Below are 17,627 nucleotides of genomic sequence, written 5' to 3' on the forward strand. Positions count from 1 at the left end.
TCAGTAAATGATGAAACGTATATACAATGAGTAACAAATGACATAAGTGCATACGCATTGAAGTATTGAATATACAGAATGAGTACAAATCATATTGAAAAATGAGAAAAGTGCACAGGCACTGAAGTTCAGTAAAAAACATATTAACATCTAACATACGTGCACATGCACTGTAGTTCAGAACATATCATTAAAATAAAAATGTATATACAATATGAAAGACAAACTTCAGAACAAATCAAAAAAATGTCTTTAGCATTTTCGCAATAAATAAACATAATGGCAAAAAAAAAATCATGTCCAAAGTGCACACGCACTGAAAAAATGTCTTTAGCATTTTCACAACAAATAAACATAATGGCAAAACATCATGTCGACCAGTGACATAAGTGTACTCGCACTGGAGTTCAGCGAATCGAAAAAAAATGTATAACCCATGAACATAAATGATGTTAACAAAAAAAATGATCTTCACTATGTGACAAGAATTAGGATAGGAAAGGGAAGGATTGCATCATGGTTGTAGCACTTTAGATTGCACACAGCTGCTCTGAAAGTCCATATCTTTCCACAGAAGTACAACACCAAGTGACACAATTTGAAGTTCTTTTCCCATCAGAATTTATCAGTGTAGCCAAGACACTGAACTGTCGTAGTAATGTTCCATGTTTTCATTTTGGCAGTACATTAGGTACACCAAACAGTGGGACCATAATAACGTCTTTATCGCTCACGGTGGTGGACAGCATGTCGTGTCAACACCACGCTCTTACAAGCACACCAACGTAGAATTAGTGCAAAACCAAATATAGTGCTCCATGATCATGAGGATAAACAGGACAAATGGACATTGCAGTAATTCAGGGTAGTTAGCTTATGAGGAGAAGGACATTATGTCACATAATATTGACAATTATAGTCTTCATTAGTAGTTTGTGGCATTCATAGCCCAGTTATTGAACATTTCTGTACCAAGTATGTAGTATTACAGAAAAATGTTCATTAATTGTTTTACATAGAATCAGTAGCCTTCTTTTCCTAGTTACAAAGCATTATGAAATAATCGCATTCTTTTCCAGTTACAAAGTATAGCATAGTTAATTAATCATTTGTTATTCCAATAGTATTAATCATTAGCCTTTTCCTAATTACAAAGCATTATTAAACAGTCACATTCCTTTCCAGTTACAAAGTATGGCATCGTTAATTAATTATTTGTCATTCCAATATAGTAAGAATTATTAGCCTTCTCCTAGTTACAAAGCATTATTAAACAGTAATTAAGATTCATTAGCCTTCTAATTACAATGCATAGCATCATTTGTCATTTCAATATAGTAAGAATCATATTCTTTTCCAGTTACAAAGTATAGCATAGTTAATTAATTATGTGTCAGTTAATTAATCATTAGTCATTTCAATAGTAATAATCATTAGCTTTTTCCTAATTACAAAGCATTATTAAACAGTCACATTCCTTTCCAGTAACAAAGTATAATTAAGAATCATTAGCCTTCTCCTAATTACAGTTAATTAATCATTTGTCATTCCAATATAGTAAGAATCATTAGCCTTCTCCTAATTACAAAGCATTATTAAACAGTCACATTCATTTCCAATTACGAAGTATGAACATTGAAAACAAGAGCTAATTAATGGCATAATTAATAACAATTCATCGAGTGACATTAATTATTGGCACTCAGTGGCCAGCAAGTATTGAATAGAATAAAACATTGTTCATCATTCAGTATTATTCAGATCATTACAAAGTCATTATTAAAAATCAGTTAATTACAGTCATAGCATTAATAATCATGGGCATTATAAGTAGTCTCATTACAATAAATAGTGGCAGTTATTAGCTAGTGACAAAGCATTATTTTAAATATATACTTTTTTTTGTCTCATTAAGAAGTCATTCTCAAGTGACATACTATTCAGAGTTGATCAGTATTATTCAGAATTATCATAAACTAGTGACATTATGTGGGACTGGTAATACATTTTTTTTTATTTTTTTTATTTTTGTTAGCAATGCAGTGCGTTGGGATCGATAATTAACTGCTGAGGCATAACACTATTTGCTTTTGACCTATTGCTGCAAATGAGGATAGGGAACATCATTCGTCATGAGTCAGCTGTAGCAAGGTTATGCAACAAGGCAGTATATGTGATCACATTCATAAATGATAAACACAAATGGGTAAAAAATAAAAATGCAAGTACTAGAACAGGTATAATAAGTAACAGGTTTAGTAAGTATCATGAAAAGCTTCTCTTGAAAAAAATACAAAATGTATTATTGACCTGAAAGAAGAAACGCACACTATGCTGAAAAGTAGTGAACTTCGAATTAACAGGTAGTGAAATGTGTATAAAAATGTGTTCCATAGCTGTCCTTTCCAAAACTTTCCGTCATCCTACTATGCAGTATAACACCTGCTGTCAAAACAAACTAAACTGCAACAAATACTTAAATAACTACATAGCATAAATACATAACTTCAACATTATCCTCATCTGTAAAGAAAACTTCATTGTCCATATCATCATAACTTCACTATTATCATCACCTGTAAAGAAAAACTTCATTATTCATAACAGCATATTCTTCATCATTATTCGTCAGCATTCATTATCATCTGCAAAAATCACTTCATTACTCATTACATAACTATTCCGTATCTCTAGCATATTTCATCACTAAAAACTAAGATGTGTAGTTCTGTCTGACAGCCTGCATCAATCACCTTGTATTCTGAAAGAAAAACTTAGTTAAGACTGCTATTCTACGATGAGTATAGTATATTCTTGTTAATGCTTGTTAATTCTGATCCATTTACTCTTCCTCATAAAGTTATTGCATCTCCTTTCGTTTATTCCGTAGGTGAAATTCCCATTTCTGTTGAATTTATTTCTTACACGCATCATTTCTTTCTGAAATTGATGACAGAGATTAATGTCTTGCATTTAAATCATATACCCACTAAATAATGGCTGGTTTATGGTGACACAATTAAGCATACAGCATAACATGACAGAAAACGTAATATGTCAAAGACATTGACAGTGTTCAGATGCAAAAATGTACACAGAATAATACAATGCAGCAGCAAAGAATGTAAAACAGTCACGATGTTGAGATATCATAGGGCAAAAAAAAAAGTCAAAGTCAACTGGTGTGTGTTATATCCTAACTATTTCACAATACATACAAACAAAACTGAAAACAATCATATACACAAAAAATGGAAAAATGTGCACGGTCTGATGTGTAACGACAAGAAAAGCGACCTGCTAACCTTACCTTGCCGGGCACTTGCCAAGAAAAAATACGATAATCATCAGTAATTAGTCAGGTGAATATAATTGCATTAGTAAATGGCATCATAGTGTGTTGAATCATACAGTGGTTTCACTCAATAAGCGGTTTAATGTTTGAGATATGGTGATTGCCTTTCGATTTTCTGGGTCTCAAAGTTTCGACGTGTACAACATTGGGGTGAGGGATGCTGCGAATCCGATACGGACCTGCGTATAGAAGTTCAAATTTACTGCACTTACCTTTTAATTTACTGGATAAATAGTGTGTACGTACTAATATCTTCTGTCCAACGTGAAAGTCGCGGCGTGTACAAACCTGTTTTTGCTGTCTTCTCCGGCGCTCTGCGGCACGTTTGATGTTGTTCAGCGCAATGTCAATTATTTCGTGGTGTCTTAGTCGACAACATTTAGGGAAGTTTACTAATTCTTTAATTTTGTTTGGTGGTTCTACGTTTTTCAGTATAACAGACGGAGATAGCATAGTGGATTCATTTAGAATAGAATTAATTACATCTTGGAATGAGAGTATGTATGTATCCCAATCAATATGTCTTTTGTGGCAGTATATTCTACACAGTTTACCAATTTCTTTCATTAATCTTTCACAGGGGTTCGAAGAAGCATGGTACTTGGATATATAGATCGGAGAAATGTTTCTGGCTCGTAACATGCGTGTCCATACGCTACTACGAAATTGAGATCCATTGTCAGAAATTACTCTCATCACATGCCCTACATGAGATAGAAAATGTTTTACAAATGCCTTCGAAACAGTTTTGGCAGTAGCTTTGCGTAATGGAGTGAAAGTAACAAATTTTGAAGTGAGCTCAACAGCGACAAAGATGTAGCAGAAACCTCTGTTAGTTCTCGGAATCGGACCAAAAATATCTACTGCGGCCATGTGTCTTAATTTAACAGGTATAATGGGATATAAAGGAGGAATATGTGAAGTGGTGTCTGATTTAGCTTTCTGGCAAATTTTACAAGATGCTAAAACTCGTCGTATACGTTTCTCCATGTTGGTAAAATAACAGTTCTGTCTCAGTATAAGAAAACATTTTCGTGCTCCGTAATCTGCGTAACTTAAATGAGTGTACCAAATTAATTTGTTAACCAGTTCGTCAGGAATGCATAATAACCAATTGTTGCTGTCAGGATGAGAGCGGCGAAACAGAATGTCATTGCGTACAGTATAATGGTTTATAATCGTAACATTATTCCTATCTTGCCAAAGGTGTTTAATTTCTTTCCACACATTGTCTTTATTTTGCTCCTTTGCTATGTCCTGTAATGACGATGAAATAAAGTTTTCAAATGCAACTTGCTGAATGTACATGACACTGAAATTTGTTTTACAGAAGTTGGTTGCTACGTCTTGCTGATTGTTGCCGAGAGAACGCGATAGTGCGTCTGCTATAACATTTTGTGTGCCGGGAATGTGGACAATCGTAAAATTAAATTCCTGTAAATAAAGTTTCCATCTGCTTAATCTATCGTGAGTGAATTTAGCCGAAAGTAAAAATTGTATCGCTCTGTGGTCTGTGTAAACGGTGGTATGTCTGCCATAAAGAAAGTGCCTAAATCTCGTAAAAGCCCATACAACGCATAATGTTTCAAGTTCTGTGACGGAATAATTTCGTTCAGCAGGTGACAGAATGCGACTTGCAAATGCGATGTTTTTAATTACTGTAGAACCATCTTCTTCAATTTCCTGGAAAATATGTACGCCTAAAGCTGTATTGGAACTGTCGGTGGCAATGGAAAAATTTCTGGTAAGATCTGGGTGTGATAAAAGTGGAGCATTCAACAAAGCATGCTTCAGGTTCATGAACTCAGAATGTGCTTGCTTATCCCAAGACCAAATACTGTTTTTACCTGTTAATTGGCATAACCTGGGTGTGTCTAATGCAGAGTGATGAATAAATTTATGAAAAAAGTTAATTAAGCCCAAAAAACTGCGTAATTGCTTCTTTGTCGTAGGAACAGTAATGTCACGTAGAGCTTGAAGTTTTTCCGGATCAGGTGCAATGCCTTCTGCTGAAATTACGTGTCCAAGAAATTTTATGGAAGTTTTGCCAAAGTGCGATTTACTAAGATTAACTGTAAGTCCTTGTGCACGAAAAGTTTGCAACAGTTGTTCAAGAATCAGATTGTGTTCAGACCAGTTAGCTTCTGCGATAAGAATGTCGTCTACATACGTCGTGATTCTGTCCTTAAGTTCTGTCGGAAGTATTGTGTTCAAACCGCGAATAAAAGCTGCTGAAGAAATAGTTAAGCCGAATGGTAATTTGCAAAATTGATAACAGTCGCCAAAACACAGAAAAGCTGTATATTTTCTACAATTCGGATGAAGTTGAATTTGCCAAAATCCCGATTTCAAATCTAATGTGGAATAAATAGCTGTACCGTGAAATTTCTGTAAAAGTTCCTCTAGTGTCTGTGGTCGGTCTGTTTCATTAATAATAATGTCATTAATGTGACGTGAATCAAGTACAAGGCGAAGTGAGCCATCTTTTTTCTTAACAATATGTAGCGGGTTTATGTACGGACTAACTGCTGGTTCAATAATTCCTTGATCAAGCATATCCTGCAATTCTTTTTTAACTTGTTCTCTGTGAATATACGGAATGGGATAATGCTTTGCTTTAAATGTGTCGTGCGGTTTGACTTGAAACTCATACATAAATCCAGACATAGTACCAGGAATGTTGTCAAAAACTGGAGCTTGCTGTAAAAGAATTTTGTGTAATTGCGTTCGTTCGTCGTCTGTAGTTGCACTGCTCTCTTTAACCTTATCAGAAATCAATTGCATTACGTCGTAGTCAGTTTCGTCTGAAGTATTATAGTTGTGTACGTACGTATCAGTGAGCAATGTGGGATTACAGTCTATGTTACGTGATACGGAAATGACCTCTTTGCGGTTAATTGTTTGTTCTTCCGCAGATAGTGAGTGCTGAAATTCTATAGCAAATTGTATATTTTCATCCTTCAACATTAAATAAGAATTCTGAAAATCGATAACTGCGTTGTGTTGAACCAGAAAATTCGTACCTAAAATTATGTCTGTTGTCAATAAAGGAACAATCCAAAAATTTGAGTGGAAAGTATGACCTCCAATACAAAATGACAAATGCGTCTGTAATTTAACGTCTACTCCTTTACTCGATACTGCTCCTTTTACTTTCGTCTTGCCTAAAGGTAATGTCGGATAAGTATTCTCTTTGTTGCACTCGTTGAAAGTCTCCTCATTTATTACTGATATAGGTGATCCGGAATCAATTACTGCTGAAAATTTCGATGAACCAATTTTAATTTCGATGACAGGATGTGAAATAGTTTTCTCAACAAATGGTCTTTCCTGTAAGAGAGTGTCTCTGATATCGTCAAAAGTAATTACATTTTCACGAACAACATTTTGCGTGTCAAAGGTAGTGCTTGTATTATTGGAAGATGCGATCTGTACAGTATCTAGTCAGATTCTATCTGACGTGTTATTATTATTAGGAGGATTCTGTGGCATTTCTACTATTTGAATCGTTCTATTACTTCTTCCAGACGTATTACGTTCTGGATGGTATCTAATGTCGGGTTCATTCATGAGAATATGTTCTTGTGAATAATTTTGCTGTTGGTGAGACCGACTGTTATTATATGTACGCTGATAATTGTGCTCGTCGTTTTTACGTCTGTCGTAATAGTCATTCCTATACGGTGCATTACGATAGGAATTGAAATACTGTCTTCTTTGTACGTAGTTGTTTCCTTGCTGCCGTACATTACTATTTCTTGTATCAGGGACTATACGTGCACGCGGCGAAACATTAAAGCCTGGTTGACCTTGTGCATTCCATTGTTGGTTAGGTATGCTAACCGGCTGGTTTCGATGTTGTTGTTGTGAAACACCTCTATTGTTACTAAAGTGTGGTTCCTGTTGCTGAAAATTTTGACGATATTGATAATTAGAAATTTGGCTGTTATTAAAGTTTTGGTAGTTGTCGTTCCTAAAGCGTCTGTTATCTTTCCTATTGAAATTACGTGTCTGATCATAATTGCTGTACTTTTGTTGACCTTGCTTATTATAAGAAAAATTTTTGTTTACAAAAGAATAATCAGATTGTTGTACTTCCAAGAGCTGTAAAAGATCTCTGAATGCTGAAATGTTTTCCTTTTGCTGCCCCGTTAGATGTGACACTCGTAATGACCGTGGTAATTTGGAAATGTATAATTGTATAAGTGCGGATTCACTGTACGGTTCACTTAGGTACTGGTTTTGTTGCACCATGTGCTCAAAAAATTGCGTGACACTGGGAAAATTTGTGTTCTCATAATTTGGTAAGCTAATTAACTGGTCTTTAATTCCGCGCTGTGTCGTCTTCGACCAATACGCTGACAGAAAAGCATTCTGAAACTCTTCTACTGAATAGCATTGCCTCGCGATCGGTCTCATACGAGTTGCCGGTTCGCCTTCCAAAAAACTGCAAATAAATTCAAGTTTGTGTGTTACAGGCCAAGTCGGTGGAAGAGCAAAGCTAAATTGTTGAATCCAATCCAGTGGGTGAATCTGCGTTCTATCGTTTTTGAAAACCTTAAACTTTCTCACTGACAGAAAATGTTTGTAGTCGAAATTATCATCTCTGTGTGATGGAACAGGTTCAGGATCGTAAGAGAATCTATTGAACTGTGGTTGATCGGAATCTAAGTCCCGTACTCTCTGTAGATTACCCAAATTATACGCGCTGCGTGTATCTGACAAATGTTCATAAAGTGGCGTCTGTTGTATGTTATTATCTGAAATACTTTTCATCTCTGTTACTTCTTGTTGTAAACTTGACAACTTCCTACGTAACGTGTTGTTAGATGAATCGATCTCATTAATTGTCTGCTGTAAATTTTGAAATTCAGGTGTTTGGTTAAATGAAACCGGTGCAGTATCGTCTGATTTATTGTCATTAGTATTTTCGATAACATCAATACGACTGGCCAATTCATCACATTTTTCAGTCAGTATTTTAACCTGATCATCGGTTTTAGAATCAGACGCATTAACCTGTTTTTGCAACTTACGCGTAGTTTCGCTCAGTTTTTTAACATCAGCTTTGGTGACATCGCAATCCTGTGTTAGTTCTAATTGTTCGAATCTGTCTGTCACTGTTTGAATATTTACTGTGTGTGTATCTGTTTTTGATTTAAGATCAGAAATTTCATCCCGTAATTCCGCGTTCAATTGTTCTATGGTATTAATTTTGTCGGACACTGTAGTAATATTATTGTCTACATACGTCTTCGCTTTCGCGAACATTTTACGTTTGTCCTCTTGTCTTTGTGCAGTGATTGTTTCCACGACTTGTCGTTTTACTTTGTTTTGATCTTGAATAAATCTGCGGAAACGCGTATCACTGTTTTGTATGTGCTGATTAAATCGCTCGTTTATCTGAGTGTTCTGCTGTTCGAATTTCGCGTCTATCTTTGCGTCCACTGTGCGCGAAAGATCTACCGTCATTGCTTTAAACTCGTCCCGTAATTGTGTAGCTTTTGCAGAGCATTGTTTAGCGACTCCGCTAATTTCGTCTCTGAGTGTTTCTGTTGCGGCTGTTTGCATTTCCCTTAATTCTTGCGCAACAGACTTAATTTCTTCGCTATTTTTTTGTGAACAAGCCTCAATTTCCACGCGCAACTGTTCCTTAGTGTCATGGCACTGCGCGGCAACGGCTCTAATTTGTTCACTAAGCTGTTTGAGATTTTCGTCATTATTGTCAAGTTTCTCATTTAACTGTTTGTTATCTTCCCTAAGTTGTTTGACCTGTTCGTTAAGTTGTTGTTTGAAATCTTCACTCTGTTGTTTGGAAGTGTTATCCAGTTTTTCATTAAGTTGTTTATTCATTTGTAGCAAAAATGCCATAATTGGATTCGACACAACATCATCATTTCTATTCCTCGTGTTGTTTAGTGGTGTATCTGGAATTGTCTCGCTTTCCGTAACCATTTGGTTATTCTGAGATTCACAAAAAGGTTTGTCAGTCAAACATACACTGTCAGTCCCTATTTCGGAATTAAATAAATCCGTCGTACTTCCAGTACACTGTTCATTTTCACTAGAAAAATTTGTCTGTACATTACTGGGATTTTCTAAATCGGGTGTGTTAAGCTCGGCAGCGCTCATTACTATAGACCGCTCCGCGTCATCAATTGTCGTCAAATTAACAGACGAGACAATTGAGTTCGTTTGTTCATCATTAAGGTAAAAGTCATCATTAGTGGTTGGAATGCACTGATTGTTAGTGAACGCAGGATTGTCATCATTACACTGCGTGTCACATGTCCTATCGGTAAAGTTGTTTGAGTCGGTAGTTTCATTCAAAATACTTCGCGATACACTATTCACAGTCTTTCGCGGCATTTTAACAATAGTCAAAATTATTCACAAAATAAATAAGCACAATGCAAAAGCAACACACAAATACAACAAAGCAACAAATTGCCGTTGACCTGTAGAAAGAAAGTCACAAGATTAGTAAAAGCGTTGCGCCAAATCCTAATTATATCTAAGCAAATAAGAGCAGATATCTGACTGTTGTTCAAAAGACTCTCAACGAAATACGATCCTGGACTGGGTGTCGCCAAGTGTAACCTCCCCACAAAAATTTAAAAAATGTGACAATATTATTTAGAAATGGAAATGGACATTGCGCTAAGTGTAACCTCTCCACTGAAATTTTAAAAAAAGGACAGAAATTATAAATGAATGGGAGCCAAACGTAACCTCCCTAGCAATTAAATTTAATGACAATAAAAAAATGAGAATCGCAATCTGACCCAAGTATAAGTTCCTCACAAAAATAATGAAAGTCAATTCAGTGATGAGAAAATCTCAGTGACAATAATAATTCAATTAAACCGAAACATCGGTCTTTGGCCCTGTGCAAAAATCAGAATTAAATCCTTACCTCATTGTAACTGCTAGTCAAATTTCTGCTCTTATTCTTGCGCACGGGTTGGAGGAATTGCATTGCAAATAATTTTTTTTTTTGTGATTTAACTGAAAACTGAAACTTTTCTTTAAGGGAAGTGGAACGAAATAGTTACTTCAATTAAATAAAAATTTTATGTAAAATCGCTTTTGAAATCAAAATTATTATTGGGGGCACTTGTTGAAAATTAATTACAATAAATAAACTTTACATTATCCGATGATTATCTTAATTAACAGTATACCTCATTCAGCATCTTGACCAGTGTTGCCGACAGACCACATCACACAACCGCACTGGGCTGCTACCACTGACCGACCGCTCTGCATGACGACTACTAGCGTACTGCACGCCACTGAACAGAGCTACTGACTGGCGACGACTACTGACAGAGTACTCGACTGCATAGCGACAACTAGCGAACTGCTCGCAACACTCGCGCGGTCGAGCGCATACTCTCTGGTCAGAGACGCTGCAATGCCTCGCCATCGCTGCTACGTTACATACGTGTTTCAAGGTTCATTACTGCTAACAGGCTCTTCTTGATTAGTGAACAACTTGAATAAATTTAAAACCACACAATATTCTTCATTACTTTAAAATCTTCTTACGGTCAACTGCTGTCACCACATACTTGCTCGCCCACTTAAAATATTCCTGGCCACATATTGCAACAACAGTCTCGACGCAAAACAGTCTTGAATTTGACCGCCAACACATAGGTCTGTTCCAAACCACAGATGCTTTACAGCTAGTTCTCTGCCGTAAACCTTTACAATTCCCTGCACTTACAGCCACGATGTTATTGTTACATGAAAGATAATCTCTGCGCTTTGTACAAAAAAGGCTTCTCTTGCACGACCAGCGTGTTTACTACAACGATTTGACACGAAAAAATCTTACTTATCCTATTAAGATACATTACATTTTCAAAAACATTAATTTCTGCCAACATTCATTGATACATATATTTACAATAAATGGTTATTGACTCAAGAAGTCAAGTAGATGAAAAGTGTAAGGCACTGGGTTGTAGTATCACAAGTTGATTGCTCCGCTTCCATGCGCTGCGTATTGTGTGACGTAGATTCCTGAATAAAACGGCTCTTATAACCTTCTCCAACTGATTTATCATCTTATACCATCGCTTTCCGCTGATTCCTTCTTAACTCTGTCCAATTGCCCACTAACAGCCTGTTTTCCTAGTGATGTACCTTACTTGTTTTTTCCTGTTGCTTTACGCAACTCGACCTCAGTTTGACCGTCTGAATGACTAGCTTCCAGAGTGACCTTGTTAGAAATTATACCAATCGCTTCTTGTATTTTTCACACTAGCTAACTACCGGTACTAGAGTCGTGCATCCTTTTCAGATGCTCAAGCAGCAAAATTTGTTACTATCTACTGTATTTATGATTCGAATTTATCACTTAAAAATTTCTCTTGCTCAGCAAAAATAGCGTCTACTTTATGAGACAACTGCTGAACAGTTATCGATGGAATGATAGAACAGTTTGTTTCTTTTTAGCTTCACTCAGTTTCACTGATAGTGTGTGCATAGCTTCAGGTATGCCTACGTGTACAAATTTTGACGTCGGTATCTTATAGTTACTTCGCCAAAGCATCGTGCTTTGTCAAAAATTCAGCCATCCTTGACACAATAGCTTTCTGTATTGTAGATATCGCATCCTGCTATATCGTTATAATGTCAAGTTCTGTAAGTATTGCATCTCGTTTTTTTGATAGTTGAGAAATTTGCGATAAATTATGTGCACAGTGCATACTGGTTTTTAGACGTCGCATGTTGTTTGCTTGTAAATTCACCTACATGGCAGAATACAACAGGGATCGTCCATCTCCGATTTTCTAAATAATTCAGCTAATGGATCCATTGGTCGGTTTATCCTAGTGGCCACCAATTTTGGTACAGGACTCAGTTCGGCCACATAATATTCCCAAATTAAAGTAGTTAATTGCTGTACCACCTACACTATAGTTCACTTTCAACAACTGTGGCAACATCACAATAGGACTACACGAAAAAACCGTCTAACCGTTGATCATGTATTTGTTGAACAAACGCGCAGATTTCACTTTTTCCTTACACCATATTCCAAAATATTACGTAAAACTTCCATCAGTTACAGAATGACTATGCTGAATTCTGAGATACTTTGATTGGGTACATGATACAAGCAAGCCGGTTTGAAAATGTATAAATCATATCTTGCGTTTACTACTCCAACGATAAACATACATCTTCTCTCGTCACTTTGTTGGTTTTTCTTTATTATATTGGTTCCTCTCTTTTTCTTCCCCTCTCATATTCAGGCAGTATAAATTCTATAGAAAGAAAGAATTTCATGTGCTTTAATACATCTAGAAAAAAAGAATTTCATGTGCTTTAATACATCTATTGTAAAAAAGGAAAAATGTTTGTAACGTTTAGTATAGTATTCCTTGGTATTTTCATGAAGTATGTTTTGTGTATATAGGATCTCCTTGAAGTTCGTTTTTTCAGTTAAGTGCCAAATCTGTATCCTAAAGAAATATACCGTTTTAAATGAAACTGTTTTGTTCAGACTTAATAATTTGCAACATCATCAATATTTGTATAGTTAAAGTATGTTCTGTCAGTTAACGTCAGCCATAACATCGTGATATAGAAGGGGCACTAGTTAAAATGCACTGTAAAGCAAAATGTGTGATAATATGTTGCCTCCTGTGTCTGATGCTATGTGGCATAAGCAAAATTAACTTTTTTGCTATGAAAATGAAGAATTTAATCTGTGAGAACTATCTTGAAATTGCACAATTCTTAAATAAACTGTGGAAAATGTCATATGCCGATTCAACCACGAGACCAAACAGATGGAAACCGAATGCATCACGTATTATATTAAACTACGCTCATTTCTTTCATGACGTGACCCCTAAAGATAATTTAGTTAAAAATTACGTTTGTATGTCAGTTGATTTAAAATGCACAGTCGAGTAAAATTATTTCATTTAATTATTTGATTTATTGCTTATGTGTACAGTAACATAACAGCAACAACTTTTCTTTCATAACGAAAGAGGTAAATCAGTCGAACAAATAGAAGTTCTACGAAAGATGACAATTTTTTTTATATTTTCTTATTTCAGCGAAAACAATGTAGGGTAGCAAAAGAGTTTTAAGAGACCTACACATATAGTGCTTCTGGGTTCCTATGCAAACGATTGGAAATCGAGGTATCACAATGCATATGATCTCAGTAAGAAACAAACGATATCTCAGTAAGATACATCACAATTTTTTGAGTTGCTGTTCATCTCCAGGTAAGCCTATTTCTATGGCCTCCATACGAGAGTTCGTGCAGGGGTCAAAAGATGGTATGCCCGTACGACCCTCCTATGTGAATAGTTTCTTTATAATGTGAAAGTTGCAACTGTCTTCTATTGCCACACCAGACTGGTCGACAAGTGACTGGATAGAATCCTTCGACTTGCATAGTGATTTTACATAGTACCAGAATTTTCTTGGGCTCTTGGCAAGATCCTTCACAAAGGTGAGGCAATGGAAGTTGTATGTTTCGCTTATTTATCATTTTATAGGTGCAGGAACTTTTACGAAGTTTTCTCTGTATTTAGTTGAATGATTTATCGTGCAACGCAAGTTTACCGGATTCCTTTTGGCACTCATGCGGATAATCTCACATTTTTCATTATTTAGGATCAATTCCCAATTTTCCCTACTATATAGATATCTTTTCTACAGTGTTTTGCAATTTGTTGTGATCTTCTGATGACTTTAATAGACGATAAACGATGCCATTATCTGCAAACAATCTAAGAGAGCTGCTCAGACTGTCTCCTGAATCGTTTATATAGATAAGGGACAACAGAGGACTTATAACACCACCTAGAGGAACGCCAAAAATCAGTTTTTTTTTTGTTTTATGACTTTCCGTCAATTACTACGAACTGTGACCTCTCTCACAGGAAATCACGAATGCAGTTACATAACTGAGACAATATTCCATAAGCACGCAATTTGACTACAAGCCCGCTTGTGTGGTACAGTGTCAAAAGCTTTCTGTAGCCTAAATGTATGAACACAGAATCAACTTGAAATCCGTTCTCAATAGTACTCAACACTTCGCGTGTGTAAAGAGCTAGTTGTGTTTCACAAGAACGATGTTTTCTAAATCCGTGTTGACTATGTGTTCTCTTTGACGTAATTCATAATGTTCGGACATATGTTCCAAAATCCTACTGCATATCGACGTTAATGATATGGGCCTGTAATTTGGTGGATTACTCCTACTACCTTTCTTGAATACTGGCGTGACCTGTGCAACTTTCTCCAGTCTTAGGGCAGCGATCTTTCGTCGTGCGAACGGCTGTATATGATTGTTAAGTATGGAGCTATTGAGTCAGCATACTCTGAAAGGAACCTAACTAGTATCCAGTCTTGACCGGAAGACTTGCTTTTATTAAGTGATCTTAGTCGCTTCACTACCCCGAAGATATCTACTTCTAAGTTACTCAAGTTGGTCGTTGTGCTTGATTCGAATTGTGGAATATTTAGTTCGTCTTCTTTGGTGTAGGAATTTCAGAAGGCTGTGTTTAGTAACTCTGCTTTGGCAGCATTGTCGTTGATAGTATGTACATTGCTAACGGACAGAGAAGATATCGATTGTGTCTTGCCGCTAGTATACTTTACATACGACCAAAACCACTTTGTATTATCTGCCAGGCTTCGAGACAAAGTTTCGTTGTGGAAACTATTGTAAGCATCTCGTATTGAAGTCCGCGCTAAATTTCGATCTCTTGTAAAACATGGCCAATCTTGGAGATTTTGCGTTCGTTTAAATTTGACATGCTTTCTTTGTTGTTTCTGCAACAGTGTTCTGACCCGTTTTGTGTACCTAGGGGGATCCGCTACGTCGTTTGTTAATTTATGGTATAAAGTTTTGTGTTGCTTTCGATACTTTTTCTTAAATTCACACCACTTCTGGCCTACTCTTACATTGTTAATTTTGGAAGCGTGGAGACTGTTTCCCAGGAAGGCTTCAAGTGAATATTTATCCGCTTCCCTGTATCCGTTTTGATGTTCGTTATTAACTGAGGATTATTTGTTGCTAAGAGGTCAAGTGTGTTTTCTCGACCGTTTACTATTCACGTGGGCTCATGAACTAACTGCTCGAAATAATTTTCAGATAATGCATTTAGCTCAGTTTCGGATGATGTTTTATGCATACCTCCTGATTTAAACGCTTATTTTCGCCAACGTATCGAGGGTAAATTAAAGTCACCACCAACTATAGCAATATCAGTCGGGTACGCGTGTGACAGTAAACTCAGGTTTTCTTTGGACTTTTCAGTAGTTGTATCATCTGAGTTGGGAGGTCAGTAAAAGGGTCCAATTATTATTTTATTCCGGTTGCCAAGAACAACCTGTGCAAATACTAACTCACAGGAACCATTTACTTCAATTTCGTTGCAAGATAAACTACTGCTAGCAGCAACAAACACACCAGAGTCAGCTGTATTTAGTCTATCCTTTCTGAACACCGTTAGGTTCTTCACAAAAATTTCGGCTGAACTTATCTCCGGCTTTAGCCAGCTTTCAGTGCCTATAACCATTTGAGCATCAGTGCTTTCTATTAGCGCTTGGAGCTCTGGTGCTTTCCCAACACAGCTACGACAATTTCTAACTGTCCTACCGATAGTCCCTGGATCTACGTTCGTCCTGTGTTCGACCTACATTTTTTTCAGGATGAAGTCATTTTTGTGTTTCCCCCAGACGCTCTAATCTAAAAAACCGCCCAGTCCACGCCACACAGCCCCTGCCACCCGTGTAGCCGCCTTCTGCGTGTAGTGGACTCCTGACCTATTCAGCGGAATCCGAATCCCAACCACCCAATGGCGCCAAGTCGAGGAATCTGCAGCCTACACGATGGCACAACCATATGAGCCTCTGATTCAGACTCTCCACTCGGCTCTGCACTGGAAGTCCGCAGTCGGTCCTGTTTCCACATTCAGTTTTGACCCGAGAGTGCAACAATGTCTGCGTTCAATGGGTTTTCCTAATTTTGTTATTAAACCACGGTGTCTCTTTTCCATCCTTAATGAACATTCCGTTGCCAGTACAGCCTGCATGATTACCAGATCTCTCAGCTCCCACTGGCTTTTCCGTGGTGTCATGCTACAAGTAGGTTACATATTTTAAGCTTAGCATCCAAGATGTCCACTTACGCTCAGTACAAAATTCAGGATAGTCACTCATACTAATAAATTTTACCTGTATATAGTCAATTTCTTACAATTTTTGCTTTAACGTTGGGGTAATTTACTATAATTTCACTGTAACAGTGGTGTTACATTTTTTTCTATAAAACGGAATTTTGTTACATTGTTGCTGCAACATGATGTGATTTGTTATAATTTCTGCCGTAAAATGGGACAATGTCGACATAAAAGTTTTCTGGTTATGGTACTGCGTCATAATGTGTAAAACTACTGCTGAAGAAAACCAACTTTTCGGTCACGGTTGCAGCGACCTTTTTTTGGGTCTACAGTAGACCTAGACAGCAGTTGCAACCGTGGCCGAAACGTAGGTTTTCTGCAGCAGTAGTTTTATACAATATGACGCGGTGCCATACCCAGAAAACTTTAATGCCGACTGACTCTGGCCGCAGAAGCCTACGTAATTATGCAACAATGTGTTACTACACAGCCTAGCCGTCTCCTAGATGGTCTTTCAAGATACAGTTTTTCTTGTTATATCTAGTTGAGTTCTTGTTTTTTAATCTTTGTTCTGGCCATTGATCAATAAAAAATGATTTGAATTCCAAAGTGAGATTTTCACTCTGCAGCGGAGTGTGCGCTGATACGAAACTTCCTGGCAGATTATAACTGTGTGCCCGACCGAGACTCGAACTCGGGACCTTTGCCTTTCGCGGGCAAGTGCTCTACCAACTGAGCTATCGAAGCACGACTCACGCCCGGTACTCACAGCTTTACTTCTGCCAGTACCTCGTCTCCTACCTTCCAAACTTTACAGAAGCTCTCCTGCGAGGTTCGCAGGAGAGCTTCTAGAATGCCCTGCTACCATGTCCGTCAGAGGCAAGTGATGCAATTTTAAGCTTGTAAAGACTTAAGTTGGAACCGTGACTGGTGCTGAAGGTACGATGAAAACTGCATACGGCCGAAATAGAATTACTGAGCAGTTTCATAGTTGACATCTTTTACTCTATTTAAGCCTATTGCCACCAGAACAATTGTTGAGGCGAATACGGGGTGATTCAGGATGTGGTGATATGGACTAATTTGAATAAAGCGGTCCG

The 17,627-nt window shown here is 37.1% G+C and overlaps 1 non-coding gene across 1 annotated transcript; it reads right to left on the reverse strand.

Annotated features, from left to right (window-relative positions):
* Nucleotides 1-17,200: 17,200 nt before the first annotated feature.
* Nucleotides 17,201-17,275, reverse strand: Trnas-cga (transfer RNA serine (anticodon CGA)). The gene has a single exon. It is a non-coding gene; the product is annotated as a tRNA-Ser (tRNA).
* Nucleotides 17,276-17,627: the final 352 nt, after the last annotated feature.

Source organism: Schistocerca serialis, chromosome 5 (genome assembly GCF_023864345.2).
Source record: "Schistocerca serialis cubense isolate TAMUIC-IGC-003099 chromosome 5, iqSchSeri2.2, whole genome shotgun sequence".
NCBI lineage: Eukaryota > Metazoa > Arthropoda > Insecta > Orthoptera > Acrididae > Schistocerca > Schistocerca serialis.